This window comes from Lissotriton helveticus, chromosome 6, assembly GCF_964261635.1.
Source record: "Lissotriton helveticus chromosome 6, aLisHel1.1, whole genome shotgun sequence".
Taxonomy (NCBI): domain Eukaryota; kingdom Metazoa; phylum Chordata; class Amphibia; order Caudata; family Salamandridae; genus Lissotriton; species Lissotriton helveticus.
In genome coordinates this window covers 1,755,648,580-1,755,658,321 of record NC_136067.1, presented here as the reverse complement: position 1 = coordinate 1,755,658,321, position 9,742 = coordinate 1,755,648,580, and the positions used below count along the sequence as shown (strand labels likewise).

General features: G+C 40.4%; 1 pseudogene; it reads right to left on the bottom strand.

The window, feature by feature from the left end:
• Nucleotides 1-2,504: 2,504 nt before the first annotated feature.
• Nucleotides 2,505-3,526, bottom strand: LOC144762862 (uncharacterized; annotated as a pseudogene).
• Nucleotides 3,527-9,742: the final 6,216 nt, after the last annotated feature.

The window sequence follows — 9,742 nt, the reverse complement described above, 5'->3', positions numbered from 1 at the left end:
CAGGTTGCCAATCAGAAGTCGTATTAAATTCAAGGCCCTTTGTATAGCCCATAAGGCCTTACACAACAAAGGTCCTGAGTTTCTCCGGCACGTCTTTGTTGGTACAAACCCAGCAGACTCTTGCGCTCCCCAGTTGCCAAGAAGATGGTGGTCCCCAGATTCCGTAGGACAAACTAATGTGGTAGGAGCTTCATTACAAGGATGACCAAGGTCTGGAACAACCTGAGCAAAACACTTAATAGACCTCAATCTGGGACTCAGGGGCACGTTGGAGCCTGCAGAAATGGCAAAGAGGGAGTTACACAGAGTAACATATGTGTGTCAGACAGTTACCTGTTCCTCTGGTGACCCATAGAGCTGACCATGCAGGGAAAGGACCTCATCAGTCAGCAGCTCCAGCTCCTCTGTAGAGAAGGCACAGGCCATTTCTCCTGTTTGGGCTGGCCTGATTGCTCCCAGAGGGGGCAAACAAACAGCAGTTAAAGTGGTGGAGCTCATGAAACCAGCAGAACCAGGAGACAAGTGAGTTTTTTTTCAAACTGCGGCTTACCTGTTTGCCACGTACGCGGTAATCGGGGGAGACGGATACAGCCATTGGCCCTCTACCATCACAATCACCAACGTTAGCCTATGGGCGTGTCTGTCATGGATTAAAAAGCCCAGCACGCGGTCGACTTCCGCTGGCGGCGGCAGGTTCAGTATGTACAATATGCCAGGTCAGGCATCAGTCATTTCAGCGGTTGGAAGTACATTATTGGTGACTATTAAGTGCATCACCACCACTCAAATGAGGTATTATATGTTTACATATGTACCACGCCATTGCCATATAATTTCCGTGACACAGACATCTGTGTAGTGTGTTACTGTGCATAAATGCTATATTTGCATGGTGCAGAGTACACTGCCGTTGACAGTATTTTGACTAGAAATAGCAAAAATGACAATATGAAGGTGCTCATAGTATATTGTTGGATGTATAGTGTGCACATTTATGGTACAGACACATTTGATGAGCACAATGGAGATAATTGGTGGATGTTGAACAATAGACAATTATTATGTGAATGATGTGTAATGCTTTCTGATTCAGTTATGTTTTTTCACATTACTTTTAGCTTACTCTTCATATATGTTACTGTGAACACTGTGATGTTCTACATTGTTTTAACTCCACACATAAGTTCCCTGGGAGAGGGGGGAGACAACAGCCTCCAGTGTACCACCCATTTCCAGACCGTCAGATCATATAAGAAAGAGATGCCAGCAAGAAGTTTTGTTTGAATAGGCAAACCATACAGGATTTATGTCATCAGTTGGAGCATGATCTCCTTCCTCAAAACACTAACCCCACATGTATCCAACCTACTGTCAAATTTCTGACAGTATTGCATTTTCTGGCCACAGGTTCCTTCCAGTTCACTGTGCTTGTATCTGGTGGTATGTCACAACCAATGTTCAGTGGTGTTCTGCAAGATGTGCTTTAAACAATGATGAGACACATTGACAGCTACATCCAGTTCCCCAGACATGAGGATTTAGCCACTGTGAAGATTGACTTCTATCTATTTGGTCGGGTATATGATGCTGTTTGGAAGTGCGAAGGAAACATGGGTGTTACCTGGGAATGACTGTCACAGACTTTGGATATAAAAATCCTGTACCAAGACAGAATGCGCAACAATCGGATGGAAGTTATGAGAAATCTATTGAACTTGTTCCTTGTTGCGTGTTGGTCCTAATGCAATATGTGTGCCATTATGTGCTCCAACAAAAGGTTTTTGTGGGCCCAAATCATGCTAGTCTCCCTTCACATTGGCTGAATTAGCATTGTGTGTAAAGTGTATGTAGCTGTTGATGTATCCCCTCGTTGTAGGGGAAAGTGCTTGTGGCACATCACTGACATTTGGTTGTGACATTCCACCAGATGCGGCAACACTGAATTGGAATGATCCTGGGATCAGAAAATGTAGCAATGCCATGTGTCTGTCTAATGGTGTTATTGATGTGGGATTTCATTTGTGAGGAAGGCAATATGGCTCTAACTGATGACATCAACCTTTTTTTATTTTGCCTTTTTAATAGAACATTTTCGGATGTATACCCTTCTTCCATGTTGTTAAGGTCTGCAACTGAAAATGTGATCACGATGCAGAAAATTTGAGTAATGTGTGATTTGCTAGTTTTCTGACATAACACCAGCCTATTGTTGGAACAATGGAATAAAGATAGTATATGAGAATACACTTGTATGTATGTGTTATTGAGACATGGTTGTGATCCCGAGATAAACATAGTGTTCATGCAACATATCCATGCTTACACAAGTTGATATTTTTGGCATTGTAAAGTTCGGGTGGGAGTACATATATACATTGCTAGATATGAGATATACTACAGCAGGCAATTTGTGTGTGACTGGTGTATTTATTGCAGTGAATAAGGAGAAAATATACATTTTGCAAAACCAAACAGGGAAAATCCAAAGTGAAGAAGTCAGTCAGTCATGGTGAATGAAACCATAGTTGTAGATGCCAAATTGTTTTAAGTCCAATGTCCAAAATATTACTCCCATTAGAAAAGTAAATGTGTCCAGAAATAGTCCACAGAGTGAATGTGTTACACAAACTGAAGGACTGTGTGTGAGGTTTCTTGCTAGCAGTGGTGGAGGTCTTGCCATCCGAACCTCCTGGATATTTGCGTGGACTTCCCCTATTGTCAGGGGGATCCACTGCTGCTGGGACAGGGGTGTCTGCAGGTGTGTCTTCATTAGGCAGGGTTTCGCTTCTTGTGGCTGCCACAGATGTTGATGGGCCCGATGATGCTGGACCACAGGAAGAGGTAGATGGTGCTGGAAAAGCCCTGAACAGGTTTGTGTGGATATCCTGCAGCATCACTATGTGAGAACCCATGTTGGTGTTATGGGCCTGCAACTCATGGTGTATGTCCCTCTGCAGCTGCTTCATCTCCTGGATTTGGGTTAGTACTTGACCCAACACTCCCTGGGAGTTCTGATAGGCTCCCAAGGCTTCGTCAATGGTGGCCTGGTGTGGGTGGCCCCAGTGGCCCCACTCAGCTAGCACACAGTACCCCACTCACGACTTCTACCCTCATGAGCTTCTGCCCTTGTCCCAGGGTGCCCTCTCCCGCTGGCTCCTGGCTCCTCTCTAGATGGGCTGGTGATTGTCACCTCAGAATCCAGGACTGGGGGGCATGTAATGAATGTAACCGTGCTAGGAATACAGGTTAGTGGGACTGTGCTTGGCTGAGGTGTTACAGTTGGGGAGGAAGGTGATGGTGTGGGCACAGTGAGACTTAATGTTGCCATCTGCCCAGGCTGACCAGATGGACCAGCATTGTCATCCCCGTCCAGATCTCCAGGATAGCTGTCATCACTGAGGGCTTGATCCTGGGGTGGAGTGGGAGTCTCTTCCGTGGTCAAGTTCTGCCCAGGTGCTCTGCCAGAGTGACCTGTTGTGAAATAGAAAACATATGGGGTGGCTCTTCTGCAATGACGGAGGAGCATTGCCCCACTGGCTCAGAGCCAGCAGGTGAAAAATATCTATCATTGTTTATTCTATCCTTGTTTTTATTTTCACCTGCTGGCTGAGCCAGCATGCGTAGAGAGGGGTAGGGCCGGGGCCATGGGAGGGGAGAGGAGGACTGGTTGGTGCACTTCTTTAAGTACACATGTGTGTTTGGTCGGCTGTCTTAGGCTGGCCAAACACACATGCACACTTAGGTTTCTCCAACCCAGCTGTATTGAACAGATATCACGGGTCCTGGAATTATATATTTATAGTAATTCACTTAAAGACAGAATTCCAACATGAGCATTGTAATTGCGATTGATACATGTGCTCTTATATGCAACAATACACATTAACACAGAAAAACCAACATCTCTGATACTTTTAGGTTTAATGTTAGGAAACTATGTACACAACACAATGGCAAAAGCTGAGTTGAGAGGAAACAGGACATTGAGGTATTGGTAGTGAGGTGTGACTTACCAGACTCCACTCCCCGTGGTATTTCTGTCAAGCCTTCAGAATGTAGGATGGACAAGACCTTTTACTCCCAGGAAAGAGTTGTAATGGGGTGCTGGGAGGACCACCGGCATTTTTCTGGGCCTCCATTAGTTGCTTGGAGGCCACGTAATACACCTTCCTCCTCAGGTCATCCCACCTCTTTCTAATTTCCTTTGTGTGTACAGTGGTGTTGACAGTATTCACTATGTCAACTATTCTGGACCACATTTTCCTTTTCTTACTGAGAACAGTATGTTGGAATTGGGATCCAAATAATTGTGGCTCTACTCTTACAATTTCAACCACCATGCCTGACAACTCAGTCCCTGAAAAACATGGATTTTTTGGGTGTGACATAACTACAAATTAAACTAAGTTGCAATGAAAAAAAGAAACAAAAAAACAAGGGATGTGAGGAAAAATGTGCAATAAAAGTGTGTGGAGGGTGGTAACACGGATGTGGAAAATAGAGCTGCCTATCCTCACCAAAAACTTGGGTTCTGCCTTGCTTTGCTGCAGTGGAATGGCAAAGGATCATGGTCTGAAATGGGGTGTGTTTTAAAGTGTGATTTTCAGTTGTATCCACTTGGCTAATGGACATCAGGTGTGTTGTAGTTGTACCCATCCAATGACCACAGTTATGGTGCATTGCTGACAGCATATCGCAGCAGCCTACCACCTTTGGGGAACTGCTGCTAGGGGACCACCAGTACAACTGTGTTTTCGTAATTGGCTAGGCTTGAACCCACGGCCCTGACAGCGACAGACTACGCATTGCCAACATTGCAGTCTGCCACAGCACAGGCAGGACACACTAATAATAATAATATAATATCCACATTTGTAAAGCGCACAATCACCCGTTAGGGTCTCTAGGCGCTGGGGGCCGTCGGGAAGATTAAGCAAGCTATTGCCCAGAGTCACATGGTGCTGGGCTAATCTGCCTGCCGGTGCCGGGGATCGAACCGTGATCCCCAGATTCCGGAGTCAGTCGCCCTGGCCGCGGCGCCACACCTCTTCCTCGTACACACTATTACGTGGCCTCCAAGCAACTCATGGAGGCCCAGTTGACACACTCTGTCAACGTGGTCGGCGGTTCAGTCTACACACATCGTGATAGGGCAGGCAGAAGACCGCCGGCTCAGTGGTCTTCTTGGGACTGCTGCTGCGGCTGTATGGAGGTAAGACCGCCAAACTCGTAATCGGGCCCATAGTTGTATGTTTGAAGGGAATAATATCATGAATTAAATTATTTTATAGAATAAAGGCATGTAACACATTTTTCTCATTTTATTTATTTTTTCAAACTTTATTTAATGTACATTTTTAAATTTTTAAACATACATATTTCAACTTTAAAATAATTGGACCAGTAAAATGAAAGATCAATACATGGACGGCTAGAGGAGGTCCAATTGAAGTAGTATAAACCTATAGATATTTAGGCATTTTATTTGACATTAGATTTTCTTTTAAAAATCATTTTAAAGACTTAAGGGATAAAACTGCAACTCTAATTCATGCTTTCAAACATGTATATAAATCACTGAGATGCCGATCATATGATCATACATATTCTTAAGGTTCAGCCAACTATTACATATGGCTCTCCTATTTGCAGGGGGATAGACGGGAAACTATTGGGTTTATTAATTATCAAGGCATATAAAACTATTTTTGGGATCCCCAGGGTCAGTTGACCAAACATAAATAAGACTGGAGTTTGGTGTACAAGACAGTCTATGGTGTCGCCAGTGTCTTTCTTTTAATGTAAGTATACTATGTGTACAGCTGACCCTGGTTCTTTAGCGCGCATCTGTAGGCTTGAAACCATCAATTCTGCCTATTCTGTTTCCTGACAAACCTACATTTTATCTTGCCTTCAGAATCTTGATCTGCATATCAGGTCGATTGACTTGACAATGTCTATTTTTAAAAAATGTAAAAAAAAATATTAAAGTCAATTCCCTCAATGCAGATAAAAATGGTTTGAGCGGTCAAAACCCATGCATGGTCTGTCATTAATTCACATCAGGACTTTCAAATCCAGCCATATCGTAATGCTTATTCCTCGGCTCAAGCACTAACTGTAGACTGTGTGGGTGGTCACAAGAATCCCCTTATTGTATATAGTGTGTGCGTATCCTAAACTACTCAATATACGTTGCACCTTTTTAAAACTCCTATTTTTTAAAGCTGTGGTAAGATCGGCCCGTCAGGCCCTGATCTTATGTTTATCGGGCGGGTTGATTCCCCTGCTATGCCAATTCATAACTTTTTTAGCCATTGCTGATAAACATTTGGGGTCGGCAGTTTAGGGGTTTTCTTAATGAATTAAGATTTAATAAGGGCTTTTTTAAGGTTTTCTGACTTACTGTATCATATAGTGTCAACCTTCTAGTTGAGGTAACCAGCTTCAAATGCGATTGTGAAAACCTTGATGTTTTTTTCTTAGATTATTTCCAAAGTGCGGATATCATAGTTTGTTTACAATGGATTATATTGTGCATAGATCCTATGACTTTTTAGATAATAGGATTCAAGAAAATACTGAGATCCCACACTGTTTGCTGTGCATTTGCATTTTAATGTTACAGGTGATGCTCATATGTTCTGTATAGTTGAAGTTATTGAGAAACTTTTGATGCATATTTACAGCATATTCGCACAATATGGATATTACAGATTAATCAGCACCTATGTCGTTATGGGATTCTGACCCAAGTGATATTTTGAAAACGCACTTTTTCCGCTTATTTGCACAATGGAATTTACTCCGCCTAAGTTCTATGAATTGGGTCAGTCTTAGATAATAGTGGTTAATTTTGTTGCTATGGCCATCATCTCCAGTTGTGTTTTTTGTAGAAATTCTATGAATTGGCCTTTCTCTGTAACCTAATGTAATGTAATGTATTCCATAGCATATTTGCACAATACTATCCAAAATTAATTGCTCTTATTATTTATTTCCATGTGCGATTGTTGCAGATTTTATTTTGCTTGTTTAAAATATAAGTAATAATGCTTCAATATTTGTAACTGCAATCATTTTTGTTAATCGAGCAATAAAGAATTACTTACTTACAACTTTAAAATAAACATTTATTTATAGTTAAATAAATAAAACATTTTTCAATTATTTTTTATTATTAAATAAAATGTGAATTAGATTTAAATACTACTGTATGTTGTACGTTTTTCACTTTTGTATTTAACACTTTTATTAACATTTCTTAAATTGCTTTATAAAATATTTTCAACATAATTTTAACATATGTTTTTTCAGTATATGTTAAATAATTGTGTATAGTTTTTACTATTAATTAAATTTATACTTTAGATTTTTTAAAACATCTTTTAACATGTTTAACCACTTGGATGCTAAGGTGTTTTATGGCTTTGAATGTAATTTCCATTGAAGTCAATGGAAACTCCATGACGAGCTGGGCTCGTCATGAGCGTCGAAGGGGTTAACATGCTTAATAATTTGGTAATTTTTTACATACATTTATTCAACACTTTTACATAATTTCTCATTCATTTCTATGGGGAGATAGACTTTTTTTTAGTTTCATTTTGCGGCCATTGTTTTTACTGCTACATTCTATTTTGTAATCTATTTGTGTTAACTTTAGTCTATTTTCCTGGAACCAGGTTGCAGTGGGTTGCTGCTGTTTGTTGGAACAGTTCACTCTTTTTTTAAGGATTTTTTAAGGATTTTGAGGAGACTGGGATTTGGGATGGTCAAGAAGATAGTTATGGTGTTGTTTGTGTTTTTTTGTTTAATTAGATCCATTAATAGTAGTGTATTTCACTAGCTTGAGTTTGGGGTTTTTGCACACTGTTTAAGTAATATATCGTTAAGTTATATTAAATTGTGTTATGCTACTTATATTTTGTTGATTAAGCGTGATGTATATAGATGTTTGGGAATGCAATGTGTTTTACAGGTGGGTTTCTTCTGAACTCTACAGGTTTTTGTTTAAGAACGTGTCCTTTGCTCATTGAGAGTTTCGGGTTTTTTTTGTAAAGGAAATCAAATTTGAGTATAATGAGGCAACATAAGTATGGGGTTCTTGACAGAAAATCGTAGAGACGAGGTCTTTCTTGGATGTCTTGGCAGACCCTAATAAGCTGCCAAGCCCACTTGTTCTCGTGGGTGAGATTCTTCCACAGCGAGTCCCCCGTCACAAACGCCCAGGCCTGTTGCCTCAATATACTCAATTGACCTGGAACCGCATCTTACGCAATCTGACCTTTACCGCGCTCAGTTCCTGCACTAATATCCGTGAGACTTATCTTTGTTTCTGTTTACCCTTGTCTATTTGGACTATGACTGAGCCATATACTGCGAGTTTTGGTCTGGACCATTTAACTATTGGTTGTTTATTATTCTTCTGACTCTGCCCTGACAAAGCTCCTAAGGTGGGGAGGGAAACGCGTTGGCTGTCCTGTGCACCCCTAACAAAACAAAAAGCCCAATAAAAAGAAGTACCTATTTTTAGAATATTTGGCCTGTGTGAATTACTTTACGTCTGGTGCTGCCTCCACGTCTCTTTTTTCAAGCTTTATCTGGGAATCCAGTGAGACCGAACCACAGCAGGTCTTGGAGGTTTAACAGCACATGACATTGAATATTTATGGGACTGTTGAAGTAGAGGTGCTTATCGCTTGGTCCGCTGTGGTGCTTTGTTTCTATTGCTTGTTTTTTTAATGGTTCATAGATACCGTGGATTGCTTTGAGGTATTTCGAAGAGATTTGTTTTATTTTTGCATTTTTGGTGGCTTTTTGGACAACATTTCTCCTCTTTTTAATAGGTTACTATTTTTGACTATGTGGATACAGAGGAAGATCTGCAGCTACAAAACCGTAAGTGTTATCTATTTCATTTTGTTTGGGTAGGAACTGTTATATTTTATTTTTTTGTGTAAATATTATGTGATTGTTATTTGGAATTGTGTGGTTTATGTGTTGTAATTACTTTATGTGATGGACTGAGTTTGTCTTTTAGTTTTTTAGTTGGTGATGGTAAATGTTTTAAAGATAATGTATGTATCATTTTATAACCTCAGTCTTCATTAACATTGGCCTTATATTTAATTTTTAGACTGATGTAATTAAATATTATGTTTCTGATTTATTAAAAAAGTGATTTATCATGTTGGTATAGATTCTGTGATAGTTTTTGGAGAATTTGTTAGGTTACAATTTATTGTATAATATGCTCTAGGCTATTATTTACAAGTATTCTACTCCTTTGTTATCTCTGAAGATGTTGACCTTACATTGTAGCATGTTGTACATTGTTTTAGTTTGTTTGCTTATTTTAGGAGCAATTTGCCTCCATTTGTCATTGTTGTTAGCTTTGCTTTTTTTGTAATACTTCTATAAATGTATAGAGTGTAGGTCATAGACATTCCACCATGGTATTTGGGTTGACGTCTGTGTCCGGAACGATACAGTCTGCCAACCCAGGTGTCTCGAAATAATCCATTAGGGGGCTAAGTTTGTCTTTGTTTTGTTGGTGGGAAGGGCTTTCTATTAGTAAAGTGTAGTGGTTAGCTACCTCTGTGCAGGGATCTAGGCTTGTGCCATATTTTTTTTTATTTCAAAGGCAAATAGTCTGTTTGTAGAATATTCTACCCTTAGGGCCTCCATGCCAACAGGAGGACTGCCAAGCCTGTAGTGCGCCCGCTCGCCAGCTTACGAG